Below are 16,985 nucleotides of genomic sequence, written 5' to 3'. Positions count from 1 at the left end.
ATAACTATGAGTTCAAAGTACGCCCTTATATTATACATAGTGTACCATAATCATCATATACATTTTTTGTGCAACTAATGTTCATGTTAATTTCAACAGTTATGCTAGATGGTATGACATCTTTTCTTTTACTTAGCCCTTATGATGCGTCTTAGACAACATGAGGAAACTGTAATGCAAGATGGTATGACATCTTTTCTTTACTTAGCTCAATCTTTAGTTTCTATTTCAATGAATATTTATGCTTTCTGAATCTATCTATACTTTGGGTTGGTTTCATTTTTGTGTTATGTGCTCTGTTTCATAAAACTTGAAACATTGTGTCTACTATGCAATGATTGGGAAATGTTGGAATTTGAAATTACCTTATTTGAGGTTCTACTGAGTTTTCCTCCTGTTGCTGTTTGTTGGGAATTATGATGTTAATATTTACCTTTTCTACCCTCAAATTTCAGGTACGTGATTACATCCATGCTGTAGATTTAGCAGATGGACACACTGCTGCTTTGAAGAAACTCTCAGACCCTAAAATAGGTGTGTATCGCTTTCTGATTGTAGATGCCATTTTTTAGTTTTGGAAATTTTGTTCTGTTTGACATTAAATCAAACCATTATCTGTTTTTAAGGTTGTGAAGTCTACAACTTAGGAACGGGTAAAGGCACATCTGTGTTGGAGATGGTAGCAGCTTTTGAAAAGGCATCCAGAAAGGTATTACAATTACAATCTTGAAAATATGTTATCTAGTTTCTGGGAATCTTAAAAATGCAAGATCAAGTGAAAAATTTACAAATTAATTATAATTTTCAGAAACGGGTGGAAGGTTTGTTAATTTATAATCTAAATACTATTACTAAATGGGCTCTATAGCACAACCCAACCAGTTCTTAATCAAGCAGTCAGTACCATGTTAACTTTTTTATAAATAAATGCAAATAAAGAAGTTTTTAATTAAGGAGAAACCAAGGAACTTGATTTCATTAGTATGTATACATGCCTTGCATATGCCTAGCAGAGCACCTGGTCAAAAATAAACTGAAATTATAAGACAATTAGATAACAAAATTATTAATAAAGAAAGGCTTGAATGAAACACTAACACAATTCCATTAGTCTATGAATTGCATAGAATCAAACAAACCGATATATTACAAAGCATGATTTTGTCAAGCTTAAACTTTTTACATTTTGAACTGAAAGTTGCAGCCAAGGCCACAAGCTCAAGAATTGCATACAATATATTTAAAAATCTATAACACAGAAAAAAGAAAATTGGAGTTGATTTTCAGATTTATACATATTTAGAAAATAGAAGTCACAAAAAATATCTATGCTAATAACCAATGCAGTTAATCTAAATAGATAAATAGGACTAAGACAGCCTATTATAGAAGAGCCATCAGAATTAAAAAAATAAAGAGCCAACATGACATTTAAATATAGTACAAATAGAGAATGAAACAGAGGGCACTACGAACATGTTATAACTCAACTTTTGACCTATGTTTACATAAATATAATTTAGATTCAGGGTATTGTAGGTTGCAGTTTGTGTAAAAAAGATACTCAGCTGAAACTCCCAAACTTAGAGTTCATATATATAGATTGCATGTTATCCTTAGACTATATAATGTGTCAAAGGGACTTCTCCAGTTTTTTAAATATCCCACAAAAAGACGTCTGATAGTAACAAATATATAAGGATTGATAGATCATCTGTCAAGCTCTAATTTTGCAAATAACCTATATTGAGTATTGGTTAAAAGAAAAAAAATAATAATAACTACATGAAATAATGAACTTTTCAAAATGTCTCATTCCATTATAATATCTTTGTGATTTAATGTTTTGGAACTTGATTGCTTACTGGTAGTTGTTTGATTATGGTGTTCTATTTTTCAGAGAAACTGGATGACTAGCTAATCCAAAGGCTTCCATTTACGGATTAGTCGCCTCTTCCTCTTTAAGAAAATTAGGGCTTTCATCAAGAAACCTTCAATTGCAGTTGATGACTCAGTATTTAAGGGTCCTAATCAGGTATTTTGTTTTCCCAAAACATGAAAATTTGTAAAGTGAGACTGAGAGCCACTTGGTATAAAAAAATACATCTTTTCTACTGCAGTGCCAGAGAGTGTAAAAAACAACTGACCCTTTCAGTTATTTAGCTATAATTGGATGACATGGAAAGTTTATCACTTTGTGTTGTAGGTGATTAGATGATGTTCACAAAGTAATAATCGAGAATGAGTTCATTATTATTGATATTTTGCTCTTTTTTATTAACTGTATTTAGTGGATTATGTAAACTGATTGCATTCTAAACTAGATATAATATAACAATTTTACCATCAAGAAGTTTCCTTTCATGATTTTTTTTCCTCCTTGATTGTGAAGTTAGTAACAATGAACCAAGATTTTAGGAACATATTTTTTTTTGTTTCTTCCATGTCTTGAAGAGATTTGAAATTAGAGTTTTAGATGCAGTAAGACAAATATGAGTAATTGTGGTCTTTAACTTGCCAAATACTGTTAGGAATTGAAATGTGGTTTTAGATTTTTATTAGTATTTCGAAACTGGGGTTTTAGATCTTAGATGAAGGCATATATTTTGAAACTTTTAATCTTTTTCCATAGCCTTCAACCCAATTTTTATTAAATCTGGTCTCCTCCTATAGTCAACATGTGAATACATAAATGATCATTATTTTATTCCCATGGTCCCTTAATAGTTACCACATTCAAGTATGTTTCCAAAAGAAAGACATTAAATGGTTTCAATAACGGGTTTATGCAAGAGTTAAATGAAAATAACTTGATGTGAAGTATATGAAAACATGAGTTTGAAATTGATGGATCATTTTTTCTTTATGATATGAAATTACTCCAGTAAAGTTTTTCCAAATGTTGAATTTGCACTTTTTGTTGACTTTTGGGTGGGATGTAGTTGTATTTGGTGACTACCTTAGCTCTTACCACCCAAGCACTTTACTATGGTTACTTCTGTCATCAAAATACATCCAAAAGGCAAGATCATAAGGTAACAGTTTTCATTTTTTTAATAATTCATGTCATATGGTAGGCAGTTCTTAATCCATAAAGTTTCCTTATTTTTACAGATTGAGTCAGCAGACAGGAAAATAAAATGCAACCTGGAAGAGTCAACGGCTCCTATGCTATCAAAACCCACTCCAAGTTTGCCAATTCCAACTGCTGATTACGATTTTGCCCCTGAGAGATTATACTACACGTAATTGTTTTTTCAATTCCATGAGATTCCTCGGGTAAGCTGAATTAGACACTTTAGTTTTTTAGTTTTTACCTCTGATGATGTTTCTTCACCCTCTTTTGGTTCTTCCGCCTCTACCTGAAAACAAATTTCAAATCATATTTCATTAGCTACATTTTCATTTTGTGGGTCCCAAATCATAACACAAAAACAGTAAAAAAAACTTACCTCAACTGTTCTTGATTTCTCTTGCCATGTGAAAATCGGGAAAGAAACAAATTGTGAGTAGTTTTTCACTAAACCCTAAACTCTACTTGGCTCAGTGAACTCGTATTTGTCATCATCCTATACAAAACAAAATAAAATATTAATTGAATTTGAAATAAATAAAATAAAGCAAAAAGATTGAACTTTGTAAGAGTTAAAGGACCTTCAAAAAGAGTGTTATTTCTGTTCCTCTATGAATCTGTTTTTCAGGATCAGTTTCTTATCTAATTACATATGAACTACTTTCAGGTGCTGCTTCCCAAATGTATTGCTTGTCTGACCTTGGACTCTTGGTAGAAACAATCACCTGTTTTTATGAAATATTTAGAATAATTTTTAATTGACAAATTAAGAAATTAAGAAAATGGGAAAAGGGTATTAAGGACCTTTTCAGCAACCAGAAAAGTCGAATAGAACCCAACACCAAATTGACCAATCAAACTGTTATCATTTCCAAGATCCTTGTTCTCCTAAACAAAAAGATTCAACATTTTATAAAATTAACCGATTAATGTAATGTAGTACATATTTGCTAATGATTTATATGAAAGAAGGTAAAGTACCACTTTGAGAACTGGTTCCAAGGCAGTCTATTAGTTCTTCTTTGGTCATTCCAATACCAGTGTCTCTACAATAAGGGTAAAAAAAGGTTTATAAATCTCTTGTAGAGTTGTATTTTATGAGGAAAGATTCAAGAATGAAGAAAAGTAAGTAATCTTACGATATTGTGATTGTCCCTTTTTATGGATCAGATTTAATTCGGATTTCAAGCTCACCAGCATCTCCAAGTAATGAGGGATCCGTTACACTTAAGAATATCAGCTTATCAAGAGCATCACTTGCATTACTGAAAGAAGGTTTCTTGTTAGAACTTTTGTTTTTAAAAATGATAAAAAGATGGAAATCAAGCATGAAACGTGTAGACTATAGAGATTTTTTTACCTCACAAGCCCCCTGAGGAAAATTTCTTTGTGGTTGTATAAACTATGAACTATCAGATTCATTAAACGAGAAATCAAGCATGAAAAGTCATCGATGCTAAAGTACCTAGAAAAATGCATACTATTGGTGCAAGTTTTTGGGCAACGGGTACCGTTTAATTTATACTCCCATTTTACTAATCTGTTACTTGTTTCAATGCTAAAGTACCTAGAAAAATGCATACTATTGTTCACCTCAATCATTACTCTTATGTGCATATAATAAATCATCTTGTTTATAGTATAGGAAGTGAAAAGTATTTTGGGAGTTTGTAGGACATATGCATAACAATACTGACTTCAAATTTGATTGCTAATTTTAAACTGTTACTACTGTATAGGTATATATTCACAGCTGATCCTAAAGGAAGATTGAAGCTTTGGAAGATATGCAAATCTTTTCGTATCTGGGAAGTTCTTAATTTACTAAATCATTTTCTTAATTTCAAAATTTCTTGAAATACAATAATATTTTATTTTAATTTACTAAATCATTTTCTTGATTTCAAGATTTCTTTTCTCTTTCCCAATATTATTTCGAAGATAGGTATGATTTGGTGAAGTTAATTAAGAAAGTTGGACTCTATGTTCATCTCAGAGTTGGTCCTTATGCTTGTGCTGAATGGAATTTAAGGTAATTAATTTTTTTTTATTTTACAGAAATAGTAAAATCTTTACTTGTAATTTTTAACAATTAAACAAATAAGTTACACTTCCTATTAGCTTGTTATTTTATGCATTCAATATGTTCTTGCTATATATAAACATTAAATATTTGTTGTTTTTTTCAAGTTCTTTGCAGATATACAAGTGTTGCATTTTTCATTTCAATTGTTAGTTGTTCTACTGATAATGTAAGCTACTAATAAAGGAAATGGAAGAAGCCGCATGAAATAGATTTTTTGTATGAAACACAGAGTAGATTAGATGAATGTAAATTTATATATTGTAAGAAATAGAATTGTATAACATTAAAATTTTATGAAATGGATTATATTTTTTGTATATGATATTTTATTTTCTATTATGAGGCATTAAATGCAAATTTAATTTGAAAATTAATAAATCTATAAAAAATTAAATTTTTTTAAACATTTAAAATTATGATACGCAAAAACGTGTGTCATCTTCATTTATGACATGGCCTTTCTTGACAGGGGCTTTCTTGATACGCATTATGTGTCATTAACACGCGCATCGTAAGATTACGACACGTGAATGCGTGTCGTCTTCCTTTATGACAGGGCCTTCCTTGATACACATTGTGTGTCGTAAACGCGCGTCGTAAATGAGCGTCGTAAATGCACGTCGTCTATAGACGACGCGCAAAAGCGTGTCGTCTCTCTTTATGACAGGGCCTTCCTTGACGCGCATTTACGCGTCGTCTGAGCCATTTACGACGCACAATGAGCGTCGTAAAAGGCTGTTTTTCTAGTAGTGAAAGCATGTAAAAACATTTAAAAAGGTTCATTAAGGGGTATGAACTCACCTGTTGTAAGTGGATCGGATGGAGGTGTCGGTTGGGTGCTCGGTGTCAAGTAAAGACTTGAACACACTTAGTGACCTATTAACATATGATGACATATGTTTACATACAATTAGTAATTATAATACTAATTAAACACGTATACGCATCTTAATGAGCGGAAAGCACTTTGGTCAAGTGCTAGGAGTGTCCCGGGTAGCATCTAAGGGAGTGTATGGCCTAGTGAGGGAGTTTACTCTTCAAGAGTAAACTCTTTATAGAGTTTACGACCCTAAGACATTATCCCCATGAGTTTACAGCCGTAAATTCATGGGTGGTGTGTTCTTGGATGCTTCAAGGTCTTATAACACTCATTGAATCATGCTAGAGTCGAATCAAGGGCTAAGGAAGTGATTGGGGCTCAAAATGGACACTTTATGGAGTTTACGGTCCATCACCACTCCTTGAGGAGTTTACGGCTGTAAACACATGATTTTACGGTCGTAAACTCATGTTTTTCCATTTCCTTTGTTTTTTGGTGGTTCTAACTCATGCACGTAAGGTTCTAGTCACTTTTATGAGCATAGGAAGGTGTTAAAGGCACTTAAACACCTTGGAAAGGTGTTTACGGTCTAAGGAGATGTTCTTGGGGAGTTTACTACCTTATACACATGATTTTACAGTAGTAAACTCATGTTAGTCCATAAATCATGTGTTTTGGTGGTTGTAGGTTAAGCATACAAAGTTCTAGGTCCAATTCCAAGCCATACAAAGTGTTAAGGGCACTTTTACACCCTTTGGGGGTGTTTATGGTCTAAGAAAGGGTGTTTACGGTCCAAGAACCTTCTCGGGCCGTAAACTCAAGTGTGACATGTTTGTGTATGCTTTGGTGCATCTCAGAAAGGAATACAAGGTTCTATGCACTCAAGGAAGTTCATAGAAGCCTTTGGAGGTGTTTAAGGGGTAGTTTAACACCCAAACATGTGTTTAAGGTCCTAGAAGATGGGTTTACGGTCTAGGAATGCTCTTAGACCGGTTTTTGGTGTTATAAGTTCGTGTGTGTAAGTCCACTCGTATCTAAGCTCCGTAAGTGGTTTGGAAGGGTTTTGAGCATTAAAACCCCATTTATGAGTGTTTACGGTCCATGAAGGTGTTCCTGGACCGTAAACTCATGTTCTTGAGGGTTTTGGGTAATTTAAACATGAATTTTCAAGCTAGATGAGATAAACAACAACCTAAGGAGGTTAACTTACCGATTTGAAGCTCGAAGGTGTGAGTTTTGACCAAAACCCGGTTTGTAGAGAGAGAAAGTAAAGAGAGAGAGTCTAAGGTGGGAAAAAGGTGGGAATGAAACCCACTCAACCCTTATATAGGGTGAAGTTTATGGCCTGGTTGGGGGTTGATATTGCCATATTTATACTTAATTTTAGGCAATATTTAAGTACATTTTTATTAAAAATTTGGTAATTTGTTTAGAATAATGGTACTTATGAGCTTAAATGTTATTTACAGCCAAAAAGAAGACATTTTGAAGAAAAGGGACTAAAAGCGTTAAAGAAAGAAACTTTGGGAATTAAAAGAGTAAAAGTGAAGAAACTCTGGAAAAAGATTATTCACGACGTGAGACTTAAAGGATTCACGACGTGAATCGTTGGTTCTAGAAGATATGTATGCGGGTGAAGGAATCCTTGATGGGAACGGTTATCTACAACTCACGACGTGAATTTATGGATATCAGCAACTATATAAATCCTTGACCATTATGAATAGAGGCAACTTTTGGCTAGAAAGAGGAGTTCCAGAAGACGATTTTGAGGAGAGAAAAGTTCTGGGAAAAGGCTTTCAACATCAAAAAGAGTGAAGGTCCATAATTTAGTTTATTTTGTTAATTAAGAACATGTTTTATTACACTTTGAATTGTGTTAGTTTGTTAGTTGCTATGATGAGCAGCTGAATCTAGCTACTCTTGTTTAGCTAGATGAAGCTTCCAACTTATGAATAGCTCAATTTTTATGGATTAAGTTTAGTTGGTAAAAATTGTTTGTGGTTGATTGGTATTACCTAGCATGCTTATGTTTGTTTTTCTAATTGCTTGATTGCATGTTCTGTGTAGCTTAGTGACCATTAACTGCATGAACTTGTTTACCTAACGATTTAGTGAACATTGAATTGTTAGAGCTAGGATTGACCAATCTTAGTTAGTAATTAGAGTAAATAAGCTTAGCTGTGCTAAAGAACGTGTATTGTGACTATAATTGCGTTTATATAACAAATCTTACATGGCATATTTACATTCATAATTAGTTATGTGTTTAATTATGTGTGAACATACATGGTTTGACATGAATTAGTTAATTATTGGTAAAGTTAGAACTAAATTATTGAAACAACTAAAAACCAACTTAATAATCCGTAATCATTAACTAACCATAAGGAAGAAATGGATTCAAACTAAACAAGAGTGTGTTTTTACTTATTGAATTTGATTTAAGTTCATCTGATCTTGTAAAATCAGATAAAACCCCTTTTAAACTTGTTAATAATTAGGTTAATTTAATAGTAAATAAATTAATTAGTAACACCGTTCCCTGTGATCGACACCCGACTTACCCAAGCTATATTGTAATCTGATTAGGTACACTGTCTATAAGTGCATAGTTAGTTTAAGTTAGTTAGGTTATAAATATTAAAATTAGTGGGTACTTTTGTGCACATCAAGTTTTTGGCGCCGTTGCCGGGGAACGGCTTAGATTATTAGTTTATTTAGTTGCATTATATTAATCGACCCCCTTTTTGTGGAATAAAATCTGCGAAAAAGTTAATTAGTTATTTATTTGTTAATTTTAGCTTAGTTGGTTAGCATATAACAAAGATTTTTTTTTCTGTCACAGAATTCACGACGTGAGTTTTAATAAATTCACAACGTGAAAGCTGAGATTTCTATTTTTAGTATTTTCTTATTTTAGTTTAGTTTTACGTTTTTTTTAGTTTAGCAAGTTGCAGGAGTTCATGACCAGAGGCTCAAACACACCCTTGGCGCCACCACTTGAAGATCCCGAGTCTGCAATTCCCAAGAAAAAGACACCCTTACAAGAATTGAGGTCAGCTTTTTCAAGGAAGTCAGGAAAGAAGACAGGAGATTCAAGTTCATCCGCGAGGCACAAGAGCAAATTTGAGAACTTGGACCAAACACCCGTCCAAACGGAGTTCGAATACGATACCGAGCCGGAATTTGAAGAACACACGAGCGAACCCAAGAACGAGCCAAGGAATGAGATGGCAGCAATTGAAGAGATGTCCATGGGAGCTTACAAGAAGCGGATCCGAGAAGATATGGGTCCCGGCTTAGTCCAACCCGCAATACCTGCCACTGCCACATTCGAGCTGAAGAGGCACATCTTGACTGCACTGAAGGATATCCCATTTTTCGGGAAAGATCATGAGGATGCTTTTAAGCATCTAGATGAAGTCAACGACATTGCGAATTACTTCAATGTCCCAAATGTCAACAGAAACACAGTCTTGCTTAGGATGCTTCCCATCACTTTCAAAGGAGCTGCTAAGGAGTGGTTAAAGTCACTTCTACCGGGTACAATTACCACTTGGGCTCAAATGCGTGAGCAATTCCTGGACCAGTTTTGCCCGCCATCCAAGATAGCCAAACTCAAGAAGGCGATAGCCAACTTTGAGCAATAGCCGGGGGAGTCATTATACGAAGCATGGGAGCGGTATAAGGGCTTGCTCAGAAATTGCCCTCAGCATGATCTAAATGTGCAACAAGAGATGTCAATCTTCTATGATGGGGTCAACGTTATGACAAGACAACTTCTTGATTCTCAAGGACCTTTGACAAAGAAAAATCCAAGGGAGGTTAAGGAGCTGATTGAAGAATTCGCGAAGCACTCTCGCGAATACCACAACCCTAGGCAAGATGGAATCAAAAGCAGTGGAGGGTCCCAAACTGAAGAAATAGCAGCTGTGATGGCTATGATGAATAATTTGGATCGAAGGATAACACAAATGGACCAGTCAATACATGCCATAAGAGTGGGTTGCGAGAGATGTAGTGGTCCACACTTGACCAAAGATTGCAATTTAGATGAGTTTGGGAACAGAAAAGCTCAAGTGTGCTACTCAAGCGGGGATAAGTTTGATGAGGATTGGAGGAAACCGAAGAAGGAGTGGCTGCCATATGAAGAGTATAAGAAGCAAAAAGAAGAGAAGTATAGGCAGACATGTCGAGGCTTTTATCAAAAGGAGCAGCCACCAGCCGAGAAAAAACCCGATCTAGAGACTATGTTGATGAAGTTTATGGAAGCTTCGGAAAAAAGACACGATGCCACTGATTCTGCTATTAATGAACAACAAAATTTAATTAAGAATCAGCAAGCCTCCATCCATAACCTTGAAGTTCAAGTTGGTCAACTAGCCACTCTAATTCATGAGAAGTTATCCCCGAAAAATACCGAAACAAATACCCAATCTCATGTAATGGCCATAGACACTGAAGAAGAAGCCATCTCTGAGTTCCTGGAGGCATTGGAAGAAGAGCCACAGCAGCCCAATCCAAAGATGAAGAAGACCAAGCTCGAAAATCATGAAGCTGCTGAGTTCCAGAATTCACGACGTGAACCTTGTATGTTCACGACGTGGGCCCGTCATGAACAGAAAAATTTTGTAGTTGGTTCGGTTTATCAGCCGCCTTTGCCTTTTCCTTCCCAAGCTACCCTTAGTCCACTGGAGAGAGAGCATAGAGAGTTTTTCAAGCATGTGAAGGGGATACCGATTAATACTCCCTTTGTCGAGTCCTTATCCAAAACTCCCGAGCATCAAAAATTACTGCAAGATCAGATAGACACTCGCAAGCAATTAAAGAAGCAGTCTAAGGTGGATCTAAGTGAACAAAGCTCAAAAGCTGTGTTGGGAGAGACACCAGAGAAGATGGGGGATCCTGGACGCCTCACTCTTTTGTGTGAGTTTGGTAATAAATTGAAGGTTAATGCTTTAGCCGATTCTAGGGCTAGCATTAATTTAATTCCTTTTTCATTTTATAAAAAATTGGAAATTCAGAAGATGAAGGCTACAAAATTGACGATTCACATGGCGAACCGTTCAGTGACACAACCCCGGGGCATAGTGGAGGATATTTTGGTAAAAACTGGAAAAAAAAATTCCAATAGATTTTGTAGTAATGGATATGAAGGAAGATCCCGATGTTCCAATTATCCTTGGCCGTCCATTGCTTAACACTGCTGGAGCTCTTGTTGATATCCACGAGTCTAAGCTCACCTTGAGAGTTGGAGATGAAAAAGAAGTTTTTGGGATAGAAGATAACTTCCCAAAGGAACATGTGCAAGAAGAGGTGTTCACAATTAACAAAGACAATGAACTAGAAGAACTGGAAAAGCTTATGGTAGAAGAGATCAAGGCAGATCATCAAGTCAAAAGAGCAAAACCTAGAGCATCTGTTCCATTTTTGGTTGAAGTCATAGCTTACAAAAGTCCACCTTCTTGGGTGAGCAAAGAGGAGGAGGAGAGGACAAGTGATGAAGAGGAGGTCACTTCAAGAGTGACAAAGCCGGTGGTGAAAGAGGAGGAGGATGCGATGAAGTGCAAGGAAGAAACTAAGGGCACAAAACGCAAGCTTGAAGAAGAGGTGAAAGTTAAAAAAGAAAATTCAAAGAAGGCATACAAAAGGCGAGTTCAAGCTTACAAGAGGCGATTCACGGAACAAAAGATCCTAGTGGTGGATTCTTCCGAGGACTCAACGTAGGAGGCACGGAGTCCAGCTCAAGACTCCAAGAAAAAGAAGCGCTTCTCGGGAGGCAACCCGAGTTTGGTTTGCAAATTTTTTTTTTCTTTTTCTTTTTGCATTTTAGTTTTAAAAACTTAGATTAAGTCATCCAACTCTATTAGAACATAATGTAGGGACCTTAAAATGGAACTAGTGATAATTGAGAACTTAGTTTAAACTCAAAGTTGATTTTTCTCTTCCAAACTTAATTCACGACGTGAATTTTTAGCAATTCACAACGTGAATTGTGAATAAACCGGACACATAATCCATGATATGGCTTAGCCCATTAGACTAACAAGCCCAAAATCAGTCTATGAGTACATGGCCCAAACTTAAGCCAGACACTATTCACGACGCGAATCTTATAGAATTCACGATGTGAATTTTTAAAAAATACGGGACCACAGAATATATCCCTAGAAGCCAGTAAACCCTTCAATTGTTTATTGTTCACGAAGTGGAAGCAGAAATTAGTCCCCCCCTTGGTCCCCATTGCTGCGATTTTAGCCAACAATTCTACTAATCACCCTTGTGCTTACGTAATACTTCCAACAAAGGTAATAATTATTGATTATTAAGTTTAATTTTTGCCCTAGTAGATGAACTTAGGGTTAGGGTTTGTTAATTGAGTGAAATGACGAAATTAATTCGTTAAAGTTCGTAATAACCTTTGAATGTTCATGCTAAGTGTTTGGAAGTAGCATAGGAGTAAAACCCATAGATATTTTGACTGGATTTTTCCCCGATTGTTACGATTCTGCCTTCTAGGATTGCGAATTCACGACGTGAATTCTGGGGCTGAACAGAATTCATTTTCCTCTATGTTTAATTTGTGGATATTTGTTTTGGCTGTTTTTTTTCCTTGTTTTTGCAGGAATGGCTCCAAGAAGAGAGGTTCTAGCTGAGGTGGCGGGTTTGCACCCGTTTTACAATTTTCCCGCAACAACGCCCCGTGATGTTTTGACCCGTTGGAACAACAGATTAGGATGGATTTACAACAGGGAAATTGCGGTTGCTCCAACAGTCAATTGGACAAGATTGAGGGAAGTAGGGCTCGTAGACCGGGTGGGCCCGTTTTTGACAAAGATATTCATTGGAGATGGGTATTCGTTTACCTGTTCTGGTTGGCAGAATTTGTTCCGGGTGCAAGAGCGGGTCTACAAGGAGTTTTGTGTCGAGTTTTTCGCAATGATGACATTTCAGGAAACGGTTCAAGATCCACATTGGCCACAGGCGTTGGTATTTAGATTGGGGGTGAGTACCTGAAGTGCAGCCTGGTTGAGTTTGCTTGGAGAGTAGGATTGTATGATCGACAAGAGGCTATGCTCCCGAGTTTGGCATGTTTTTGAGTAGGGCTGCTAAAGGATATGCGGAGGGTGTCACGGGGTATTCTTTTTGGCATAACATTGCCTCCGGGATGTTTAATTCCGGAGTATCTCCCGAGAGCAGTATTCGGTCCCCGATCCATCGTTTACTCCACCGGTTCATCACCTTTTCCATCAACCATAAGAGGCATGGCGACAAAGTGACTAAGCAGAACTTATTTTTCTTATGGTGCATTTTACAGCCTGGTGTCTGTTGCAACATCCCGTATTTTCTAGCCCATTTTCTGGCCGAGTCTGCCGCGAGTTCGCGCCCTGGGAGCCCCATTTGTGGGGGCATTTTGTTACTCGTTTGGCCCGTTCTTATCATTTGGTTGTTCCCGATATTACTAGATCCATGACGTGTGTGGACGAGCATGACTTTGGTATGGGATATTTGGAAACTATGCGGGTGGTCAGAAATTTTGGATCGCATTGGGGCATAGTTCCATCAGATGTTGAGGGAGATGATGAGGATGATCAGCCAGCCGACCAACCTGCGCCAGAGCCAAGACCGAGGCGCAGGAATGTGAGAGGAAGGGGAGACCGCGGGCAGCCGATACACCCACCTGCTTCCATGGTTGCTGCGCCTTTTGGGAGTGATATGGCTGGTTACTTTGACCAGTTATCATTGAGTGTGAATTGGATAGGCGACACTATGGAGAATGTTGTTCGGCATCTTGGGGTGGAGCAGCCGCCTCATTTAGGGTATCATTACCCGATTTGCCCACGATGGTCGGAGTATGGTGGACGCGGAGGTGATGGAGCTGGAACCAGTGGAGCACATAAGGAAGAGGAGGACGATTGATCGTTATTTATTTTTATTTTAATTTGTTTTTAGTTTGTTTTTATGGGATTGTAAGAACTACTTTGAATATTATGTTACATTTATTCTCCGTTGTTGGTTGTTTCTTAGAAATTGCTAGGAGCGCCTTGAGAGGATAGCGAGTTATGAATGCGTACGCTTTTAGCCGGGAGTGTTTAACGCCGAGAGTCGAGACACATATTTTCAGAATAAGTGTGGGGTGAGTCAAGAGAGTGGAGAGTCAGCGAAAGAGTCATAAACTGATGACTTTAGAAGAGTCTTAATACATTAAGACATTAGAAGAAGAATTGGCAATGTTTTTTTGATTGCCCGGTTTTCACAACGTGAACTTTTATTATTCACGTCGTGAGTCATTTATCAGGAGGTTCTCAGAATACGCTTAGTTTCGATCTCACGTCGTGAATTGTCTCACACTCACGTCGTGAAAATGAGATTTCTACAGATTCAAGGCCCTTGACATTTTAGTCTTCTATGGGTTGATGCTATTCTTCTTGTCAAAGATATTCAAGATTATTTTGGCTCATTTTTACCACCATACAATGTGGCGTATGCTTTCCCACATTGTTCATACTACTTTTGGAGATTTACACCACATTTGAAGACGATTGAAGGCTCAATTTCCTGTTTTGCCGGTATACTCCTTATTTCGCGAGTTCAAGATCCAAGTTTCTATTTTTGGAGTCCATATTCAAGATGCACGTTTTTCCACACTTTTGGAGATGTTCACGCCACTATCCCAGGGGAGTCTGTTCCTTTTTCTCCTTTTTCTTTAATTTTGATGCATACAATGAGGGCATTGTATGAAATAAGTGTGGGGTAGGGGTAGAAAAAGTAAATTGCTAGATAATGATAGAATTTGATAGTAAAATTGAAAATTTGAAAATTGAAAATTTGAAAATTGAAATTGTTAATAATTGAATCTAGTAATAATAATTTGAACTGTAATTGCTAGTGTTATGTGGGATGATCCGATGAAAGTTCAAATGTTTAGTTGAGCCAATACACGTTATAGTGCATTTGTGGCCTCCCTTATTTTAGTGAAATCATGGAACAAAAACATAACCCCGCTTGGTTTGAGGGATGCAATATGTTTAGCAGCCTAAACCTGAAATGTATCCAGGAAAATTATTATCGTTAGCCGATAAAGGTTGAGGTTGAGCGCCTCTACTTAAGCATGTAGGTTTTGAGTGAAAAAAGAGAGGTACATGTAAAAAAAAGAGAATTGCAAGAAAAGTTGAAGAATTTTGGAGCAAATAAAGTGAAGATCAAAAGATCAAAATTCCAAGAAATTCAAAAAGTTGAAGATACCAGAAGTCAAACAACAAAGGTGGTGAATTTAAAGAAATCAAAGATCAAATGTCAAAGAAGTGAAGAATTCCAAAAGAGCTCCATAGTGGTATCGTAGATTGTAATTCTAGATTATGTATGCTTAGGTTGCTCAACTAAAAATACCTTGAGGATAAGGAGGTTTTCTGCGAATGGATTCGGAGGGTTGCATAAAATGAGCATTAATCTAGAAAAAGTTGGCGAGTGTTTATGAAGATTGTGAGTATTTAAAGTATGGGGGGGTACTTTAGGAAAATTTTAGACACAAATGCATGCGTTGAGGTCTTGGCATAACGGCTAAGCTGAAGTCAGATTGTTCTATGTAATGTTAGTAATCAAGGGTTAAGTTTAAATTTGCTTGAGGGCAAGCAAAATCTAAGTGTGGGGTATTTTGATATTGCCATATTTATACTTAATTTTAGGCAATATTTAAGTACATTTTTATTAAAAATTTGGTAATTTGTTTAGAATAATGGTACTTATGAGCTTAAATGTTATTTACAGCCAAAAAGAAGACATTTTGAAGAAAAGGGACTAAAAGCGTTAAAGAAAGAAACTTTGGGAATTAAAAGAGTAAAAGTGAAGAAACTCTGGAAAAAGATTATTCACGACGTGAATCGTTGGTTCTAGAAGATATGTACGCGAGTGAAGGAATCCTTGATGGGCACGGTTATCTACAACTCACGACGTGAATTTCTTATTATTCACGACGTGAATTTATGGATATCAACAACTATATAAATCCTTGACCATTACGAATAGAGGAAACTTTTGGCTAGAAAGAGGAGTTCCAGAAGACGATTTTGAGGAGAGAAAAGTTCTGGGAAAAGGCTTTCAACATCAAAAAGAGTGAAGGTCCATAATTTAGTTTATTTTGTTAATTAAGAACATGTTTTATTACACTTTGAAATGTGTTAGTTTGTTAGTTGCTATGATGAGCAACTGAATCTAGCTACTTTTGTTTAGCTAGATGAAGCTTCCAACTTATGAATAGCTCAATTTTTATGGATTAAGTTTAGTTGGTAAAAATTGCTTGTGTTTGATTGGTATTACCTAGCATGATTATGTTTGTTTTTCTAATTGTTTGATTGCATGTTCTGTGTAGCTTAGTGACCATTAACTGCATGAACTTGTTTACCTAATGATTTAGTGAACATTGAATTGTTAGATCTAGGATTGACCAATCTTAGTTAGTAATTAGAGTAAATAAGCTTAGCTGTGCTAAAGAACGTGTATTGTGACTATAATTGCGTTTATATAACAAATGTTACATAGCATATTTACATTCATAATTAGTTATGTGTTTAATTATGTGTGAACATACATGGTTTGACATGAATTAGTTAATTATTGGTAAAGTTAGAACTAAATTATTGAAACAACTAAAAACCAACTTAATAATCCGTAATCATTAACTAGCCATAAGGAAGAAATGGATTCAAACTAAACAAGAGTGTGTTTTTACTTATTGAATTTGATTTAAGTTCATCTGATCTTGTAAAATCAGATAAAACCCCTTTTAAACTTGTTAATAATTAGTTTAATTTAATAGTAAATAGATTAATTAGTAACACCGTTCCCTGTGATCGACACCCGACTTACCCAAGCTATACTGTAATCTGATTAGGTACACTGCCTATAAGTGCATAGTTAGTTTAAGTTAGTTAGGTTATAAATATTAAAATTAGTGGGTACTTTTGTGCACATCAGGGGTTCACCTGACACCAACCGCGAACAAG

General features: G+C 36.0%; 1 non-coding gene and 1 pseudogene across 1 annotated transcript; both read right to left on the bottom strand.

Moving 5' to 3' along the window:
• Window positions 1–3,257: 3,257 nt before the first annotated feature.
• On the bottom strand, window positions 3,258–4,675 carry LOC145076363 (heat shock protein 90-5, chloroplastic-like; annotated as a pseudogene).
• Window positions 4,676–9,596: 4,921 nt separating this feature from the next.
• Window positions 9,597–9,703, bottom strand: LOC145077432 (small nucleolar RNA R71). Its single transcript, XR_013693177.1, has one exon. It is a non-coding gene; the product is annotated as a small nucleolar RNA R71 (small nucleolar RNA).
• Window positions 9,704–16,985: the final 7,282 nt, after the last annotated feature.

The sequence above is a fragment of the Lactuca serriola genome, chromosome 9 (genome assembly GCF_051521515.1).
Source record: "Lactuca serriola cultivar US96UC23 chromosome 9, Lser_US96UC23_V15, whole genome shotgun sequence".
Taxonomy (NCBI): domain Eukaryota; kingdom Viridiplantae; phylum Streptophyta; class Magnoliopsida; order Asterales; family Asteraceae; genus Lactuca; species Lactuca serriola.
Note: the sequence above shows the minus strand (reverse complement) of the source record. Positions and strands in the feature narration are given on the sequence as shown.